At 31.7% G+C, this 21,869-nt stretch overlaps 1 long non-coding RNA gene across 1 annotated transcript; it reads right to left on the bottom strand.

Annotated features, from left to right (window-relative positions):
- Positions 1 to 18,511: 18,511 nt before the first annotated feature.
- On the bottom strand, positions 18,512 to 21,509 carry LOC132740510 (uncharacterized). The gene is made up of 3 exons (XR_009627170.1): positions 20,936 to 21,509; positions 19,775 to 19,885; positions 18,512 to 18,790 (listed from the first exon to the last, which is right to left on the bottom strand). It is a non-coding gene; the product is annotated as an uncharacterized LOC132740510 (long non-coding RNA).
- Between the last annotated feature and the right edge of the window lie 360 nt (positions 21,510 to 21,869).

Raw genomic sequence — 21,869 nt, 5'->3', positions numbered from 1 at the left:
ACATATTATTGATGTGTTTATAGATAGGAAAGAATCAGATGACAACTTGAGTCCAGGCACAGTTATTATAGAGCCATCTGATAATTTCAAACAAAATTTCCCTTTGATAATGGCTGCAAGTATTGCAGACATAAATGAAAGCCCTACTGCAAAAGTAAGAGTGTTAAACCCATTTAACACACCAGTGTCAATAAATCAAGACACAGTAATTGGTAAAGCCGATTTCATTAATGAACAACCCATCATAATATTAGAAAGTGAAAACTTAGATGAATCAAACAATTACAGTGCAGTAAGACGTTTGCAAATTGGGCATAAAACAAATAACACAGTGACAAGACAAACATTCAATAATGAAAAAATGAGCATGCCAAATACTTCACGCATGAACAGTAACACAAACTTGTGCAAAAACATTCCAGAACACTTACAATCACTTTACACCCAATCAAGTAAAGATAAAAGTCATAATGAAAAAGAACAGTTTGCAAAACTATTAATAGAATTTGAAGATGTATTCTCTAAAGATGACACTGATCTAGGGAAAACACATTTAGCAGAACACAAAATAGATACTGGTGATGCAAAACCAGTCAGACAGCCATTTCGCACGGTCCCATTAGCATATGCTGATGAGGAAAAGAAATCTATTGACAAAATGTTAAAACAGGGCATTATCAGGGCATCAAATAGTCCATGGGCACGTCCTTTGTTATTGACCAAGAAAAAGGATGGTAGTTTTAGACCATGTATTGACTACAGACGTGTTAATAAAATTACTAAAAGTGACGCATTCCCTATTCCAAAAGTTGACGAATGTATTGACACAGAAGAAGGGGCAACTTTATTTATTTATTTACTCTTGACCTTTTATCTGGTTATCATCAACTACCAGTGCATGAGAAAGATATTCCAAAGACTGCATTTTGCACCGAATATGGTCTATTTGAAATTTTAGATACTCCTTTTGGCATGAAAAACAGTGGAGCAACTTTTCAAAGAGCTATGGAATTAGCATTACAAGGTCTCCAGTGGTATATATGCATTATATACATTGATGATATAATTGTCTTTGCAAAGACTTTCAGTGAACATATTGAACGCCTTAGAACTGTATTTACTTGCTTAAAACAAGCAAACCTCAAACTAAAAGCAAAGAAATGTGATCTTTTAAAATCAGAAGTTACATTTCTAGGACATACAGTAAGTGCTAAAGGTGTTAGACCTGATCCAAATAATATTGCAAAAATCATTGAATGGCAGACACCTCAAAATGCAACAGAAATAAGACAATTTCTTGGCCTATGTTCCTATTATAGGAAGGAATTTTAGTTCAATTGCAAAACCTCGAAATGACTTAACGAAAAATGATAGTAATTTAATATGGAATAATGATTACCAAATAGCTTTTAACACATTACACAGATGTAATGGCACTTCCCAATAGTTCAGATACATTTATTTTAGATGTAGATGCTTGTGATTTTGGAATTGGTTCAGTTTTAAGTCAAATACAAGACGGCAAAGAAAAGGTGATTGCATATGCCAGTAGGTCTTTAAACAAAGCAGAAATAAATTACTGTGTTACTGAAAGAGAATTACTAGCGATTCGGTATTTCATTGAATATTTTAGACACTATTTATTAGGGAGACAATTTTGTATACGATCTGACCATTTAGCTTTGAAGTACATGTTTAGTTTCAAATTACCAAAAGGTAGAATTGCTCGCTGGTTAGAGGTACTGTCCGAGTATGACTTTACAATAGAACACCGTAAAGGTACAATAGAATAGATGAATACAGAATCCCTAAAGAAAGCCCAAAACATGGAAATGGTGATGGCATGTCACGTTGTCCAAACAACACTGATTGTAAATGTGACGATATAGACACAGAAATACAACTTAAATGTGGACCATGCCATAAATGCATTAAACGAACAGAACAAATGGAATAAAGTTTGTTATATCAGAAATACAAACAAAACATCATTAAGACTAATAATACATCTAATGTCAGGTCAGTATATGCACAAGACAGAACACAAAAAATATGCAATTAACACAATTACTTATGACAAAATTGTTTAAGTTTTTGTCAGTCATAACCATTGCTAGCTCTGTTACAGTAAATATGTTATCAACATATCTTTGTCAAATGACACAAAATATGTAAACACATACAGCATACTACAAACACAATATTGAGACAATATGATGAAACTAAATTATACATTAGGAATAAGGTTACTCAAGCTACTTAGTTTCTGAACTCAGTCAATAATATATGTTGTTCTATCACATATGTTGATACACAATTTAGTATAAATTGGGTACCCTGGGTAAATGGATATAGTATTAAAGTTTTATAGAAAATGCAAAAATCTGACCCAGATTTAGGGCCTATTTACACATGGGTTGAAGGCGGGAATAAGCCTTGTAATAAATCTGTAAGTGCATCTAGCCCTGCAGTAAGGCATTACATTTTATGTTGGGGTGCCTTGGAATTGAAGAATGGTATGTTGTTCCGGAAATATGATAAGAAAAATGGAACAGGGTCATTTCTGCAAATGCTTGTTCCAAGTTGTTTGCAGAAAGATATTATGCATGAGATGCATAATGGTGTTTAAGCTGGTCATCTTGGTCAAAAGAAAACCAGGGAAAAAGTTCTTCAAAGGTATTACTGGTATGGGGTTAGGGAAGATATAAACTTGTGGATATTACAATGTGAAAATTGTGGGGCAAATAAACAACCCTCAACTAACCACTTGGCAGTATACCAGTGGGAGCACCTTTAGGTTAACCTCAAGGTTATGTACTGATTTGCTAGGACCATTTCCAGTGACTCCTAGGAAAAACCGTTAATATATATTAGTGGTAACAGATCATTTTAGCAAATGGACTGAAATTTTTGCAGTGCCAGACCAAAGTGCAGAAACTACTGCAAGAGTTATCTTAAATGAGGTTATAGCTAGATTTGGGGCTCCTTTAATTATTCATAGTGACAAAGGTCCAAATTATGAGAGTAAATTGTTTATAGAACTCTGTAAATTACTTGAAATTAAGAAAACAAGAACATCAACAAGAAATCCAAAATGTAATGGCCAGGCCGAAAGATTTATGAAAACTTTAACTAGAATGATAAGGGCCTATCTTAAAAATGACCAAACTGAGTGGGATTTAAAATTGGGATGTTTAGCCACTGCTTACAGGGCTACACAAATTGACAGCACAAAGCTTACACCAAATCTTGTAATGTTAGTAAGAGAGGTAAGGTTACCAGCTGAAATAGCATTTGGTAGCAGTACTTGTACTCAAGACAAAGTATCTTCATATGGGGAATATGTTGAGCATTTAAAGAAAAGATTACAAAAAGCTCATCAAATTTGTAGAGAAAATTTAAATAATAAAACTAAACGCCAAAAAGAGGCATATATGGAAGCCTTGGAGGGTCACTTTTGAGTTTCGACTTACGGATGTTTTACTTTTTGACTTTCGACTTTTGACTTTTGATTTGTGACTTTTGATTTGTGACTTACGTCTTATGACTTTTGGCTAACCCATTTTACACGTTTTTTAGAAGATGAAAGCAGCAACTTTGGTTTCAGGTATGTTTTGTAAACGTTTTTAATAATTTCATTGAGATTTGTCATGGAGGAGATGATGTGTTAAGGAGGGAATTAATGTTATTTGATATAATCCCATAGTTGTAATATATCACAGACTTTAATTCTACAAGTGTGACTGTGTGTTTTGAGCAATCTGCTTTGTTCTAAATATGTTCATTATATTAGTGCTTACACATTTTTGTCCTCATCACAAAATCTGTCCATGAGTAACAAACAAATAACTGTTTTACAAGTAGACAGGGAATAAAAGTTTTACGTCTTAAAATGGCATGGTGCACAGTATTAAACATGTGTCTTCATCATTATACTGTTCGGCATTACCAAAGCTACCGTGCCAAGATACAAGTACAGTGAATAGAATTTTGAAACGCTTAAATTTAAAACGGCGTAATGGAATATATACTCCATTTGAGTCTGTGTCTGATGTTATTAACAGAGAAAAACAAACAAATGGACAATGCATAGGATACCGCACAATGTGGCGTAGGTTAATGCTGGATTACCACATGTACCTCAAGGGGGACGACGTCATGGAAATAATGAGAGCGCTTGATCCAGTTGATATTGAGATGCGGAAAGCTTATCGCCTAGCCGACGCGTATACTACGCCAAAGGACCAGTTTTATATGACATATGGACAGTTGAGACAAATGTAAACCATAATATTGCTGTGAATAGGTATAGTAAAAAAATAATATGGTTAGAGGTTTCGGACTCAAATAACGACCCTCGCCTTATTGCAAGATACTTTTTTACACCTTTAATGAACAATACCAATTCCCCCAATTAATACTACGTTGTGATGTTGGAACGGAAAACTGCATTGCTTTACTATTGCAGGAATACTTCAGACACGATTCTACAGATCCGATTGCTGGTACTCAAAGCGTTGTAGTTGGAAAAAGCACATTTAACCAACGCATTGAGAAGTGGTGGTGTACATTACGACAAAATGAAATCCATTGGTGGATTAATTTTTTTCAAAGACTTACGCGATACATGTGCATTTAATGATATGGACCAGATACAATGTGAGAACTTAAAATTTTGCTTTATGGACCTCATACAAACCGAGTTAGACCGGATTGCACATGAAAAAGGCAACATACCTTCTGTTATTTATGGTAAACCTGAAACACTGTTTTTGTACCAGGTCTGTATGAAACTCACGACTTCGGCAATGCAGTTAACTTGAGAGACGTATATATTTGCAAAGAACATGTATTCACGCCCAAAAAGACAATGTGAGGAATTCGTAGAATTAGCACCCCTTCTGAAGCCAGATCTGAAGATGCCATCGGACGCCGTTCAGCACTACAACTGTGTACCGAGTTGAACGATTTAATTTTGAGAGTAGATTTAATATAAATACGCTTTGAAACGGCTAATTATTATTTTTTTGTGTTATTGATATATACTAGATTACTATAGGTTAAGTTTCAAAAAATGATGTTTTAAAGTCATAAAGACGATAGTCTACGATTTCACTTCATTTTATGGTTGTTTGAAGATATTGGTTTGTAAATATTGAGCAAATTACAATATATTTGTAAATTATCATTTAAGTTATAACCACTCTAATTTGCACTATAAGGGATTGTAAAATTGACAACATTGTTTAGTGGTTTACCTAAAGGACACATGTATGCAAAATTTAAGCAAAATTTACTGTACGGATTTTGGAGTTGTAGGCATTATTATGAGTCAGAACATATACATCAAAAAGGCTTTTAAAAAGAAATACATGTATTTAAAGTCTAAAAAATATCTTCTTATTTAACATGTTTTGCAAGTGTTGTTTGTTTAGATGCAAAAAAAAATAACATTCTAGTAATGAACTATGCATGTTAAATGCATGACTTTTCTCGACACGATAGAAATATGTATGGAAATGTTTCTCTACCCCACCCATTTGAACAATTTCTATCATATCATTCTAAATTTAGAAAATCACTGAAATTACATTTGTCAAAGGGCTAGTATCAAAGTTTGCTAAAATCTCTCTAGAAGTATATTGATTCATTCTGAGAAATATGGAAGGCTTTTACCGGCTTGTTTCTAATATATAAAGCATTGAAAATGTTATATGTCGTATTTGCTCTTACATTTAGCATTAATTAGGCAATGAATATCTGTAAAAAATGATAATAATACTAAACGAGCATATTTTTCCATCTAGATCTAAATATAGTTAGAAAAATACAAAAATACTGTTAAAAGAAACAACGAAGAAAAAAAAAGTTGGCTCCTATGGGTTTCAAACCAACAACCTGTATCTGTTCTATATCAAGCCCTGGTTACAAAAAGGCTGCCTGGCTAGGAATAGAACCTCGGTCTCCCGCGTGACTGGCAGGGACACTTTCCACTATACCAATGCCACAGGGGAAAAAAGATATGCAGCAATACCGGGATTTGAACTCGCAACCCCTTACAGGGCTAGTTCTGTCCCGACCGAGAGTGCACATCATCTACTGAATAGATTCGTATCGTGACATATAAGTGATATGTGTGTAATTAGATTTAAACGTCTTATTCATTCGCAACAAATAGCAACCATATTTAATAGAATGTATTATGGTAGCTATATGTAAAAGGAATATATATGATTGTTATTTCAAAAATAATAGTTGATCTTTGTAATAAATTTTCTCGTTTTTTATTAAATTTTGCTTTGTGACTATTCACTTATAATTTATCACTTTTTACTTATGACTTTTATCTTTTGACTTTTGACTTATATTTTTTTTCATTTGCTGTTACTCTTTGCCTTGGTATAAACATTAGTTTAACTTGATTTTAGATTAGTGCAAAATAAGCAAATTTGTGATACAGTCACCAAACGCAAGGGAGCACATCAGCCGAGAGTGGTGTTGAAGTCGTATAATGTTTACAAGTACATTTAGCCACTAGCCTCATTTTTGCATTTGAATTATTGCATTCATATGATTTTATCATTTTTACGTGAAGAATAAACATCAATTGTTTTTGTAAAATCATATGTATAGAAGGTTTAATTCGGAACATTCATTCATAAGTGCCGTCTGCAGCATTAAGTATTAAAGTAAATAAACTGTTATTGATAAATAAGAATTTTTATTCAGATTAAACAGTTCTGAGCTATTTTCTAGATGTGTAGCTTTATTACAATTTTTCATTAACATTTTACATCTTGAAATAGATTATTTAACTCTTTGTTGAATTTAGTCACGGTTGACTGGTACGCTATTTTTCCGTGTTCACTATTAAAGAGGGAACAAGCGTTAGGCATTATAATACATTAAATTAAAGAAGATAATTATAAACGGAATATTATGTAGTAGTAGCTTTTTAAGGCTTTGTATATTGCTACGAGCAGCGGTGGAAAAATGATATCACGCAAGACCGAAGGTCGAGTGAGATATCAATTTTCCAATGTTGTAAGTAGAAAAATGCATATCTAATCTGGTCCTGAATGATAAAAATACATTGTCCTCATTTGTTTACAATTTATTATTGTGTTTTTGTAACTTTGTTATAACCAAAATAAACTTGCAATTTACTATCAGAATAAACAGTATTTAAATGTTACAGAGAATTTATTTATCTATGTAGAGATAATGTACCATTAAAATTATATGTATGAGGTTAAAATGAGCAAAGTAGAAATAGAATATCAATCACTTTAGAAGTAAACTGTGTGGAACCAGCCAACTCCCTCAACATACTACCTAAATATACCTCTACCGAGAGACTACGTTACCAAAGGTTTTTTTACCTCACGGTCTAGACCGTGACAGGTTGGCAGAACTATCAAAAATAATTTTTTGGAATAAATGCGTTTAAACAGATAAGAACAAACATTTCTAATTCTACAACCGTGCTTTATTTTGTTTAACAAAATTGTTGTCTTATAAGAAAACAAATGTATTAGATATGCAAAACAAACTGCATTTGAGCTTCATTATATTTAATTTAAAAAAAGAGAGATAAGAAATACAGAGGCAAGCATTTTTTTCTAAAATAGCACATATGCCTTACTTAAAAGCTAAAAAAACCACTAAGAAACAGCTTAAAATGAACACTGCCATCAACAAAAACTTCAAATATTTACGTCACAGAAGACATATATGCATGCGATATTTCTACAAAACAACACATTGTGATACGTTACTGATGAAAAACTAAGAAAATCATGAGTGTTTTAACAAAGCGTTTGAAAACATAAGATAAATTAGGTAAATTAGCAACGTTAGAGTGTTTGTATTATTATTATTATTGAAGTCAAGATTTTTAAAATCATTGTCAGAGCGTTATTTCTTCATTTCTACATGTTCAAAAGAAAGAAAAAACAAACACAGTCTCTCGCCAAAGATTTCCTAGTTAACTTTAAATAACGTCCACAATTTTTTTTCTCGAACTATGACCAGTTTTATATGTAATGGAAATCTTATAGTCATTCGTAATGAGCATACCCCCAACCCACGGCATGTCCATGTCAAAAAAGGGAATTTTTAACTTAGGAGAACGATTTAATTCTATAATCAAAAGTTTTGTTAACAATACAATGCACTCTGTCTCGCCGAGATATATCTGCCAGTAAATTCAAGTTGATGCCTTCAACAGTTTTTGAGATAATTATGAGCTTAATAAAATCTAAGTATGAAAAAAAAAAAAAAAAAAAACAATAAAAAAACAAGACTTTCTAAAATTTATGATAGCTAAGAAGTATGTTTCTTACTGCCTCGCCGAGCTATATGAACATGCAAAGTTTGATTTCGATACCTTTCATATAAGTTTTAAAATTTACAATGGGCAAATACTGAAAATTATGAAAACCAGAATTGTGAATTCATGATTTTTCACACCTTTCTTTGTCTCACGATGACCTGTCTATCGATACAAGTTTTATACCATATTGGAGATATGGACAATATAAAATAAACGTGGCGAGACGTGACATTGTGTGTTTCCAATAAGCGTCCACAATAAATGGTGGGGTTGTCGAGCGTCTGAAACAAGTGTGAAAAGGTTAACCCTCGTATTCCGAAAATCTCTGAATATTTCCATAGACAATAACGAAGAAAACCAAATCATCAGTGTTTGCACATTTTGCATTTGCTAAACTGTACTACTTTCCACTCGGAACGAACGCTATGTTGCAATGAAACCTCTTAGTCTTCTAAACTGGCTCCGAAAACTTGACAAATATGTATTGTTGATGCTCTTGCAACTGCTTTGTAGTTGAAACCATTCGACAGCACGTCCTTAATCCCTACAGGTAGCTTTACTAGAATTTAAATTAAAAACATTAAAAGTATGTGTTATCTCAATTGAAATGAAATACCTATATATACAAAATGAAATACAAAAAATCCCTTAATACATAACTGTATTCAAAAGTTTATATACAAATAACATGTACTTTGTACTTGGTAGGTGTCCTAAGTTATTGATATTGAACAAGTGAATAATAAAGTTTCAATATTATATCATAACTGGTTTATAGGACCATATTTCATAAACCTTCTGACAAAACATTTTAGCTTTAAAAATGGGCATAAGTATGTGAAATTGTGAGCCACTCATGCGAAACTTGGTCATTGACTTTAGATGTCAACACTTAAAATGTGTTTTAAGTTTCAAAGGAATCGCTAAAATAGTTTTTGCGAAACCATTTTTCATGAAAATTCTAAACAACAAATTCAAAGTCGAAAAAGAGGCATACTTTGATAACAATGCAATTCAGAGATTTATAACTTAAGTGTCTGAAGTGTGTGAAGTTTCAAAGCTGTATGATTTATTGTTTTTGAAATACCATGTTTCATGAAACTTCTTAATTACAAATTTCTTTGTCAAAATAAGGCCTTTAATTTGGTCTCTATTCAATATAAGATAGACGAAGAATGAACTACGGGTGGAAACCGATTGAAACTGCAGCAAACAACAATGTGAGACTGATTTGGATTTAAAACTGGAACCTACATAAAAAATAAAGCGTTTGATTCATACGCTGTATGTCAATTTGAGATTATATATCCCTGTTCCGGAAATCAAAATAAAAAATGGATACCAAATGCAATGCAATGCAAGCAAAATATTTTCTTTTTTTAATCAATTAAAAAGGCTTATATAAGAATAACATCTGTCCTTGCATATGTACCCACATATTTTGTTTTTAAATAAGTCTCCAAGAAACTTAGGTAAATGAACTTACCTCGTCTGAATCGTTGTCATATTCTGCCGTATTTTCCTTGGAAATAATGAGGCAAGCACTTGGGACAGTAACAAAATCCATTAGTCAAAAATCAAAAGTCATAAATCAAAAGTCATAAGAAAATAGTAAAATAAATCTATAAGTCGAAAATCAAAAGTGACCCTCCAAGGCTTCCATAGGCATATGATGTAAATCAGTCATTTACAAATTATCAAAAGGGTGATATAGTTTGGTATTTACAGAATCCAAAAAAAGAAAATGTATGTACAAAGCTTGTAATGCCATACAACGGTCCATTCATTATAATGAATAAACTAAACAACCAGAACTTTAAGGTTCAGTTTTCCAAATGTGGAAAATCTCAAATTGTTCATCATGACAAACTAAAATTGTATAAAGGGAACAACCCTCCAAAATGGATTATTAAGGTCAAGGAGTCAATGTAAATTGTATCTAAAATGCATTAAAAAAAAAAAGAAAAAACAAGAGGGCCATGATGGCCCAAAGTCGCTCACCTGTATATAGGCCCCCCGGAGCGGGGCCAGTTTAAACCCCAGGGCTTTTATTTGAAAAAACTTGGTTGACACCCATTAGAAGATGTTTCATGCTAAACATATAAGGTCTAGCTTATTGGGTTTTCTAAAAGAAGATTTTTTATGTATATATATATATATATATATTTATATATATATATATATATGTGTATATATATATATATCTATATATATATATATATATAAATATATATGTATACATATTATGTATATATTATATATATATATGTATATATATGTGTGTGTGTGTGTGTGTGTATGTATATATATATATATATATATATATATATATATATATATATATATATATATATATATATATATATATATATATATATATATACATACATATATATATATATATATATATAAGATATATATATATATATATATATATATATATATATATATATATATATATATATATATATATATATATATATATATATATATATATATATATATATATATATTCATTATACACACACACCAAAAAATGCAATACATATATATATATATATATGTATGTATGTATATTGTATATATATAATATATATATATAAATTACATATGTATATATATAAATATAATATGTATATATATATATATATATATGTATGTATATATATAATATGTATATATCTAAAAAAAAAAGTCGAGCTAATGAATGACCCCCGGGGCGGGGCCAGTTTTGACCCCAGGGCTCTTATTTGAACGAACATGGTAGACATCCATTAGAACATGTTTCATGCTAAATATCTTAGCTCTAGCTCTTTGGGTTCTTTCAAAGAATTTTTTTTAAGTTTTTACTATATGCATATAGGGAAAATCAATGACCCCCTGGGGCGGGGCCAATTTTGACCCCAGGGCTTTTATTTGAACAAACTTTGTAGACACCCATTAGAAGATGTTTCATGCTAAATATCTTAGCTCTAGCTCTTTGGGTTCTTTAAAAGAAGATTTTTTAAGTTTTTACTATATACATATAGGGAAAATCAATGACCCCCAGGGCGGGGCCGATTTTAATTCTAGGAACAAAATTTGAACAACTTTGGTTTTGGATCTATAGATGATACCATAGACCAAATATCAAAGCTCTAGGCCATTTACTTTCAGACCATAAGATTTTTCAAGTTTTCACTATATGTATATAATGAAAATCAATGACCCCCCGAGGGCGGGGCCAATTTTGACCCGAGGGCCTTATTTGAACAATCTTGGTAGAGGTCTACCACACAATGTTTCATGCCAAATATCTTACCTGTAGCCTTTGCCAATTCAGAGAAGAAGATTTTTTTATGTTTTACTATATACATATTAGAAACCTATGACCCCCCGGGGCGGGGCCAATTTTGACACTAGGGACAAAATTTGTACAACTTTGGTATTGGACCTTCAGATGATACCATAGACCAAATATCAAAGCTCTAGGCCATTTACTTTCAGACCAGAAGATTTTTCAAGTTTTCACTACATGTATGTAATGAAAATCAATGACCCCCCGGGGCGGGACCAATTTTGACCCTAGGGCCGTTATTTCAACAATCTTGATAGAGGTCTACTACACAATGTTTCATGCCAAATATCTAATCTGTAGCCTTTGCCAAATCAGAGAAGAAGATTTTTTTAGATTTTACTATATACATATAAGGAAAAACCTATGACCCCCGGGGCGGGGCCAATTTTGACACTAGGGACAAAATTTGAACAACTTTGGTAGAGGACCCATAGATGATACCATATACCAAAAATCCAAGCTCTAGGCCATTTACTTTCAGACCATACTTTCAGACCAGAAGATTTTTCAAGTTTTCACTATATGTATGTAATGAAAATCAATGACCCCCTAGGGCGGGGCCAATTTTGACCCTAGGGCCATTATTTGAACAATCTTGATAGAGGTCTACTACACAATGTTTCATGCCAAATATCTAATCTGTAGCCTTTGCAAAATCAGAGAAGAAGATTTTTTTAGATTTACCTATAGACATATAAGGAAAAACCTATGACCCCCCGGGGCGGGGCCAATTTTGACACTAGGGACAAAATTTGAACAACTTTGGTAGAGGACCCAAAGATGATACCATATACCAAAAATCAAAGCTCTGGCCCATGTACTTTCAGACAAGAAGATTTTTTAATTTTGTGTTTTTTGAAATCCTTTTCTGGCCCTGTGACCTACATATGCAACAGACCGGAACCATTTGAACAACTTTGAAAGGGGACCACCCAAGGATCATTTCTGTAAAGTTTGGTTGATGTGCAGTCATTGGTTTCAGAGGAGATGTAGTTTATGTGAAAAGTTGACGACGCACGACGCACGCCGCACGACGCACGACGCACGACGACGGACGACGGACACAGGGTGATCACAATAGCTCACCCTGAGCATTGCTCAGGTGAGCTAAAAAGATGATTATATATAAATAATATGTAACATGAAGATACATACTGGTGTCAATTGAAATATCACAGAGTGATTATATAGAATGTATAAAGATGTATATATAGAAACTAAATCACAGCTATAACCAGTAAATTATAAACAACATAATTATAATAAATATAGATGTGATAAAATAATATGTTACTTGATTTAAAATTTAAAAAAATATGTCAGATATTGACATTGTGATGTACATAAAATTAATATATGTAATTTGCTTGTTTGTAATGAGCATGTAAATGCTCAAAAATAACATTGAATGGTGATTTTGAAAATGTATTTAACTTGCTTATAAAGAAATGGTAAACAACAGTTTTAACCATAAAACATGGTATATTATAAAATATTATTGCAATATTTAAAATATTTGCATAATGGAATTATTAAATGTTGACATTGTTCATTCTAGTAATAACACAATTGCGTGTAAGTAATGTAACATAGAAATAAAACTGACCCAGCAGTTACAATATGTTATTTTTCTTTCACTTCAGAATGTCTGTTAACAGCAACACAAGACCTATTGAGGCATGCAACTCTAGAGGCAGAGTGTATAAATGTAACAGCTGCACAGTGAATCATTATATGGGCGAAAGGAGCAAAGTGCTACAACACTTCTATAGAAAACATGTTGCCCTAGATAATGTACCTTTCTACTGTAGTATTTGCAAATTTGTAACTTTGTCCAAAACTGAACTGGAGAATCATGTGAAACAAAGTATATATCCTGCGCACAGAGCGACTGTAAATGCTATGCTGGCGAATAATGAAATCGTTAACGAAAGCGCAAGTTTGTTGCAGAACATGAAACACTATTTGGTAACTGAGAATGACATAACAAGATTAAGCAAAGAAGAAAGTAATGATATATTTAGTAAAAGAAGACGAAACAAAGCTGTTGAGAAAATATCGATATTACAGCAGGCGGCAATAATGAGTGGAATTGAAACAAAATCCAATTATACAGAGGACATTTTACCCCAAATGTTAAATGGAGCAGACCTTTCACCATTTAGTCTACATGAAGACCCCTTAATAAATACTAAATATGTGGCTGAAAAAACATGTAGGACAATTAACAGTTCAAAATCAAGCACAACAAGCTTATATTGTAGCAGCAATGAAAAAGTATGTGAGAAATGCTCAGAATACGAGAAAGAAAACAAAATGCTAAAAAATGATGTTCACACAATGGGAATAGTTTTAGAACAGGTATTAATTGAAATGAAAGACATAAAAGAAATGATCAAAGATGTAAAAAATGAAAAATCAACAAGAGAACCACATACTGAAAGCAAAACTAGCCACAAAATACATGTCCCAAGTTCATACATGAAAGAAAACTTCAACAACAACAACAACTTCAGACCCAGATATAACAATTACCATGCTCATCCTAGGAGACACACCATATCATTGGATCCTTACCAAAAGAGATTAAACAAGCATATCAGATTTTAAAGAAAACAATGTCTTTTTAAAAGACAAAGACACTCAGGGTATATTTTGTTTTGAAATTCAGTATAAGTATTTAAAAAGAGAAGGAAAATATAGTGACATTTTGTGTGAAGGAAATATTATTATTTTTATACAGTTATTATATTTCATGTAATCTTTATTGACAGAATTATATTGACATAATTGTTAGTTTAATTGACTACTTAAATATCTTAAACTTGTTATTGTTCATTGAAAAATATTTTCTTTAGTGTTCATGTTATATATGAAATATTTTATGTTTTTAATGAATCTACACAATTTGTTTTTTTTAAGAGTATAAACTATACTCTTTATTTACTTCTTGTACATGTAAGTTAATTATTTTTATGCTAATGTAAGACTTACATCTTTAAAGGCACACAACTTGTTTTTTTTTGTGAGGACACAAAATTTTTAAAAGGAGGGGGTAATGCAGGGATCAGGTGATCTAATAATTCACCTGCTTACTTTATTCTTTAATTGAGTATTTTTATGTGCAAACTCCGTATAACTTAATGGTTTTAAAAGTGGGTGGGGTATTGTTTACATTATTTTTAATCTCAGTGATAAAGCTTTTACCGTTCAATATAAAGTTCAAGATTGAATTACCTTCTAGCGGTAAACTTTATCCACATTTTTGTATGTCTGTTTATAATTGTCATCTACTGTTAACGTCAATTTCTAAAGATATTGGATAATTTGGCTGATAGTGAGTTACCGGCATGTTAACAACATTTTTGTGTACCTGTTACGCTTATGTCTATAACGTCATTGAATTATGCGTTCTACGTCATTGATTTCTCGTGGGCGTTTTTCTTGTTGGTAAACATTGGGTTTTTGACAGTTGACAGACGATGTTTACAGAGTATGTCATATCTTAGGTAATTGCTTTTAGTCTTATATAATATTTTGTATATCCTGTTAAATTGAACTTTGCATACTTAAAAGATAATCCTTGAATATGTTTGTATGTATTTCTGCAGAATTCTGCTGAATTCTGCCACTGTTATTTATGACATCACACTTTCTGCCAAATTCTGCAATTCTAGCGGAATTCTTCTAGTATAAATAGAGATGTTTTCGAATATGAAGTGAGATGAGATTGAAGTTGACTCTGGGAATTCAGAGATAAAAGTTAGTTCTGATAATTCAGTAATAAATAAGTTGATTATTGGGGTGGAAAATAGAATAAAATAACATTGATACATTGTAAATGAATATCAGAACATAAAATAGAAAGATAATTTAACAGAGATATTTATTGAGAATAGAATCTAATAGAAATTGTGAAAAGAAGAGACATAGTTTATAGATGACTATTAATGATAGATGTTAAAGACATAATTATTTTTATACATGTATATGATATTTGTTCTAACTGTTCAATAAATATTCTTACATTTTAAAAGTTTAAACAAAGACTTTTTCTATTTGTATCCATTTATTTAAAGATTGTTTAAACCCCAAACAGTGTTGCGACTTATACGCTACCAAAGTAAAAGTTTAAATTATGAAAGTCGCCACATTGTTTTTTAAATGTAACGTTTTTAAGGCACACAAACCCTGTCGGTGAAAAGCTAGCTCACCACCAAGAGTGGTTTATGCCCTTATATATTGGATACTATCCTTTATGTGAATTCACCATCTTTTGTTTTTGCATATTGTAATGCTCATTATATGACGTTATACCAACGTCGTTACATTACTTTCCCCTCCGAGAAGTCTCGTCCTGAGATTTGGCCTGGGAAATCTGTGAGTAGGGCAACTCCGGTCTGGCAGTTGTCTACATCCCCCACACTGGCCACCAAATGTAACGTTTTTAAGGCACACAAACCCTGTCGGTGAAAAGCTAGCTCACCACCAAGAGTGGTTTATGCCCTTATATATTGGATACTATCCTTTATGTGAATTCACCATCTTTTATGTTTGCATATTGTAATGCTCATTATATGACGTTCTACCAACGTCGTTACAATATAAGTATACTAAGTGTTTGATATGTGATGTGTTTATTTGAAGATAAGCAATTTATTATGTGGACATGAATAGGTCATTTCCCTGGCTGCATGTTATAAATCGTATAGTTACACAATTATCAAATTTCGACATTATTTTTTTTATGTTTGCTATTAACATTATCAAATGAATTTTATATCACTAAAGTATGTAATTAACTTTCATGAAGATATTTCTTATTGTATTGGCATCTGAATAAACACTCCGGATATACCAGGATTTTATGTGACAATATAGCATCCGAGTCTGTTATAGTGACAACACATGTTAGTAATAACATAATGATTTTCTCATATTTGCGCGTTTATATTTCGTAATTAAATTAACTCTGATGACGAAATCCTAAAATGCGCTTCAATTTAAATGTTTTTAAAGACTATAGTAACCGAGTCTACAATTGTCGCTTTTTACAAGCACGTAAGGGATCTCCCTTTTCAATATATTATTTGATATTGTTGTCTATTCTTTTTTGAATATTGAATTATTTTACTAAAACTAGTACAAGTAAGCGGGAGTGAGGAAGTTACACCTTTCTTTCATGATAAGACGATACAATGACACTTACTCCGCACATGTCACTTTTTCGGCTGGTTTTATTGCTCTAGAGTGATCTTTCCTTTTTCAGATTCTTAAGTCCTGCAAATACCACGTAAAATGACATTGTAGTTTGCAGAGTAATAATGAGTACAAATTCAAGTACAAAAACTATCTTACAAGCAATCAAAAGTTGAATTTATAATCCTAATTATTTCCGTATTTAACCAATTTCATTGACCGTTCTTTGCATACCAGTATCTCAAGGTATGTCTCTCATTAAACATTACATCCATAATTTAAGAGTACCAATTTATGTTTTCGACATGAATTCGGTTATTTTTAAATAGACTTTCTCGCTTGTAGTCGTTCGTTGTTGGTATGGTACAATGTATGACCGTATAAGGGATAGTTAATTTGCGTATTAATAGGCGAGATTTTATTAACAATCTATTAAAAAGAAAACGATCACAACAACAACAACAAAAAAGCTTTTTAAGTTAGTGCATTACCATTTTAGTGTCTTTGGTAAAATGTGTACATTTTAATAATGACAGTTTTAACTAAATGTATCGCATTCTGAAAACAATTGCTATTGAAGTTGGATTTTACGATTAATAAATTAGGAGTATAGTTTAATATGTACATAAGACCATTTGCTTTAGAAAAATGTTGCTCTTTATTTAATTACAAATATTTGTTTCCAACTTTGGAATTGCAGATTCTAGGCGTATGTATACATAATTATTTTGGCTGTATTCTAGATATTTATTCAAGATTATCCTTTAATCCAAATCAGCAGGTTCTTGTTTTATAAATATGCACACTTATTTATTTTAAATATTTCTCTAAAGAATAAATCTGATAACGTTGAACCAATATCTCACATTACATAATAGTAGTTCAAAAATGAAGCAATTACTATATTAAATGCGTTTTACTACAAGGATCGTAGGAATATACAAAATAATGTTTTAAAAGGGTTACAAATTTAACATTTTTAGTACAGAACAGTAGCTGTGTTTTTACACAATAATAGGAGTATGCATTTGCTAAAAATAGAGGTAATGTTACATACATATTTCCAGTTTTTCATACAACGTACATATATATTGTTGAATTAAACTTTTAAATAACACAAACTTTTATAAAATACGGCAAAAAACATTTCAAAGTAACAATACTTTGAAACAAGTTTTCACTTATGTTTTGGAATAGATAGTGTTGATTTCACAAGAACGCATGTGTAAAATTCTATTCCTTATTGAAAGACATAGTTTGACCACTGACTGTTTACCAAATTTATTAACACTTTATTACCAATCTGGTTGAAGTATCATACTAATAAAGTAACAGTAATTTAATTTTGGAATGTCTGTCTTTCTTCAAACATAGTTTTAATGATTTGCTTGTGTACAAACTCATGGTGATTTCCACAGGCTTGAACAAAATATAGCTATGGCTTATCGCTCTGGACATAAAATTAGGTTAGCCGTAATACTATGTCTCTGTTAGCCTAACAATGCTCTCGTTGATATAAAAATGTAAATATAAAAATATGAAAGAAATACAATAAGACCCAAGTATATCATTATCCAGCAAAGTATACAGAGCTATCTTTACTATCATACATGTATATATGTATAGAGGAACACATTGGACACGGCCTTGTCCATTTTCGCCCTTCTTTAATCTATAGTAAATCTGTCACATTTAAAGCTTCATTATGGACTTCTATTAAACTCAGCAGAATTCTGTATTTCATAACTTTAAACATCAACACTAGACAAGTTAGTCGAAGCCCGAAATGTCCTATGTTAGCCATCTAGATTTCACAATATTTCTTAATTTGTTAAGTCACTGTCAAATTATCAAAGTTTCAAATGTCATGTATGCTGGCGTGTAGTACTTCTCGAATCCTTCCACCAAGAAATGAGATCCTGCAGAATACACAAAAAACAACTTTTAAAGTCATCAGAAATGACACTAAATGTACACTGTTACAATAAATACACTTAAAATGTAACCAGTCACATTAAAAATGACTTGAAATAGGGCACTTCAAAATTTCAAAGAACTATTTTCTAGCCTACAACGGGCTGGGTCTAATTCCGTACCGGGTTGAGACCTAAATGAATCCAAAATTTAAGTTAAGTCAAAATTTATACTCATTTCCTAGTAATTTATTGTTATACAAGTACAATCATATAGGTTTGACATGTCTGTAACAAATAACATTAATGCAGTACAATTTCTTACATATGAAACTTCATGCGAAAAATCAGCCTCGGCCAATAGAATTTTACGCAAAAATTTATATCACAAATTCTGTCATATCTTTTGATTTTGTAAATGGATTTTCTTCAAATAAAGTTAACTGTTACCGGCTAATGTCATTTAGTTATTTTTATGAAAGAATAAGCCCTTATTGCTTACAAATTGTAATAATAACTCCATTTATTTTAATGAGGGCATGAAATTTTGGGTTAAAGTACAAGTAATCACAATTAAATGTGCTTTTTTCATAACTTTTTCTTTCAATTTTGCAATAAAACTTACTGATTATGATTTTACCTATATAGCATGGTAAATAAAGTAAAGTACCAAGATATATACCCTACAAATTGTTTGCTTAAGATATCAATAAAGACAAACAGAGGTAATCTTAAGTTTAGCAAAGAGGTTACCATATCCCCATGGGCTATGTCTTCTGACAAAGTAAGATTAACCAACTCTCACCCAAATAAGGCTAAAAAATGATTGCACATACTGTCTCCCACTTTAAATCATTGAAAAGTCTTAAAATAGTCAAAATTAGAGAAATTTTCTCTGGATATACATCAAAATATCTACCAAATATTGCCCGAGCATTGGGAATTGTTGCCGTCAATAGCTGAAGTTTCAAACTGGACATAAGTTATTACCTTCTCATCTTGTCCTGACAAATCTGCTGCCAAACTGAGCTGAAGGAGTTCTTCCATAGATCTTAACCAGTATATAAGGTAAGGTCACCCCGGCTTTGGTAACTGCATGGTCTGAAAAAAATATGCAACACTAAAACATGTCGAAGGAAATTATAAGAGGCATTTGTGCTGTAATTTTGATATCAAAAAAAAGGAAGAAAAACATTTCTTAATTAATCAATGGCTTGATTTGCTTATTCACACAGGAGGGCTTAAATATTGTGTGCTTAAAATGCATGCCTGCATGGAAATAGCAGTTACGACATTATAAAGCTAACCTATTTTAACTGCTGTAGCAGCTGCTACAACAACAAGAACAATCACATCAACTGTTTTATAATTCTAAATGAGCCAATTATCCATAAACTACACTGTTTAATGACTAGACCATTTTTTGTGTGTATAAATTAGCAATTATATACATTCTGCAACACAGCAAAACATCAAGATTCACTACACTGAAAATGCCTATATTTCCAACATGTAAATCACATGTGTCATGTTCAATTGTCAGTTCTGCTTCATTGAAATACAAGACACTAGTGAATATTTACAATCTGATTACTGCAGCATCAACTCTTTGCTGAAACATCAGTGCATATAATGTGTGGTCCATATGAGCAATAGGCTACTATGGTGCTTGTTCGAATCCCATGGCCGGTGCTTCTTGGGCCCCTAAGACCTCTGGAATGAGCTTGCCAATCACCTTTTTTGCCAATGTAACCAGCCTGAAAACATGCACTCCCCAATTCCTTGCAATGCATGGTTTATCCATAATTTAAGATGCATTTCTCTAAAAATTATCATTTTTATATAAATCTTATAAAAATAAGCTATAGAGCTAGTAAATTGCTAAACACAGGGTGCAAAAATAATATTTATCAATTTATTAACTGCTTTTAACAAAATTTAAATTTCATTTTTTAATTTTAAATTCATTTTTACAGTTTTAATTCAATAAAATGTGGTTAATCCTTCATGCAAAAGCTCTGCACCCTTCTTCTGCACTTATTGACACAGTAGCAGACATCTACATTTGAAGGGGAGACAACAATAACAACATCTGTCCCAATTTAAAATGTCAAAATTTAAAATTTGAAATAAAATTTAAATTTTTCAAACCTGTCAGTTATCCTTTATTTTCCTGATTTCTATTCATAAACACAACACTGATGCAAAGTTTCATCCATATCCATCAACCAGTTCCCATTTTTCATATTTCTTATTTAGGACACGGCCTTGTCCATTTTCGCCCTTCTTTAATCTATAGTAAATCTGTCACATTTAAAGCTTCATTATGGACTTCTATTAAACTCAGCAGAATTCTGTATTTCATAACTTTAAACATCAACACTAGACAAGTTAGTCGAAGCCCGAAATGTCCTATGTTAGCCATCTAGATTTCACAATATTTCTTAATTTGTTAAGTCACTGTCAAATTATCAAAGTTTCAAATGTCATGTATGCTGGCGTGTAGTACTTCTCGAATCCTTCCACCAAGAAATGAGATCCTGCAGAATACACAAAAAACAACTTTTAAAGTCATCAGAAATGACACTAAATGTACACTGTTACAATAAATACACTTAAAATGTAACCAGTCACATTAAAAATGACTTGAAATAGGGCACTTCAAAATTTCAAAGAACTATTTTCTAGCCTACAACGGGCTGGGTCTAATTCCGTACCGGGTTGAGACCATTGTAGAAGGTTTACTTTTTTGTTTAACATGTTTAAACAGTGCAATTGTGACGTTTATAGTTTTGCATAATTTTGCTGTTAATTAAAACAATCTGTTGCGATAAACCATCATCTGAGTTCTTTAACATGTTATAAACTGAATAGCAACGTCTGTTACATTTCAAGTCAACGAAACTGACAGATGTGTCAATAAATTGAGATAATAGGTCTTTGACAATCATACTCTTATTGAACAAAGATAAGGAGTTGATTTTATCGACAATGCTTTGTTGTAAAACATTTGAGAATCACCTTCATACAATCAATGATGGATACATTTATGTCAAAAGATCTCTAACACAATAGACGGGACTAT

Source organism: Ruditapes philippinarum, unplaced genomic scaffold, assembly GCF_026571515.1.
Source record: "Ruditapes philippinarum isolate M1 unplaced genomic scaffold, ASM2657151v2 ctg5616_1_1_1_1, whole genome shotgun sequence".
Taxonomy (NCBI): domain Eukaryota; kingdom Metazoa; phylum Mollusca; class Bivalvia; order Venerida; family Veneridae; genus Ruditapes; species Ruditapes philippinarum.
This window is presented reverse-complemented; position numbering and strand designations above follow the sequence as displayed.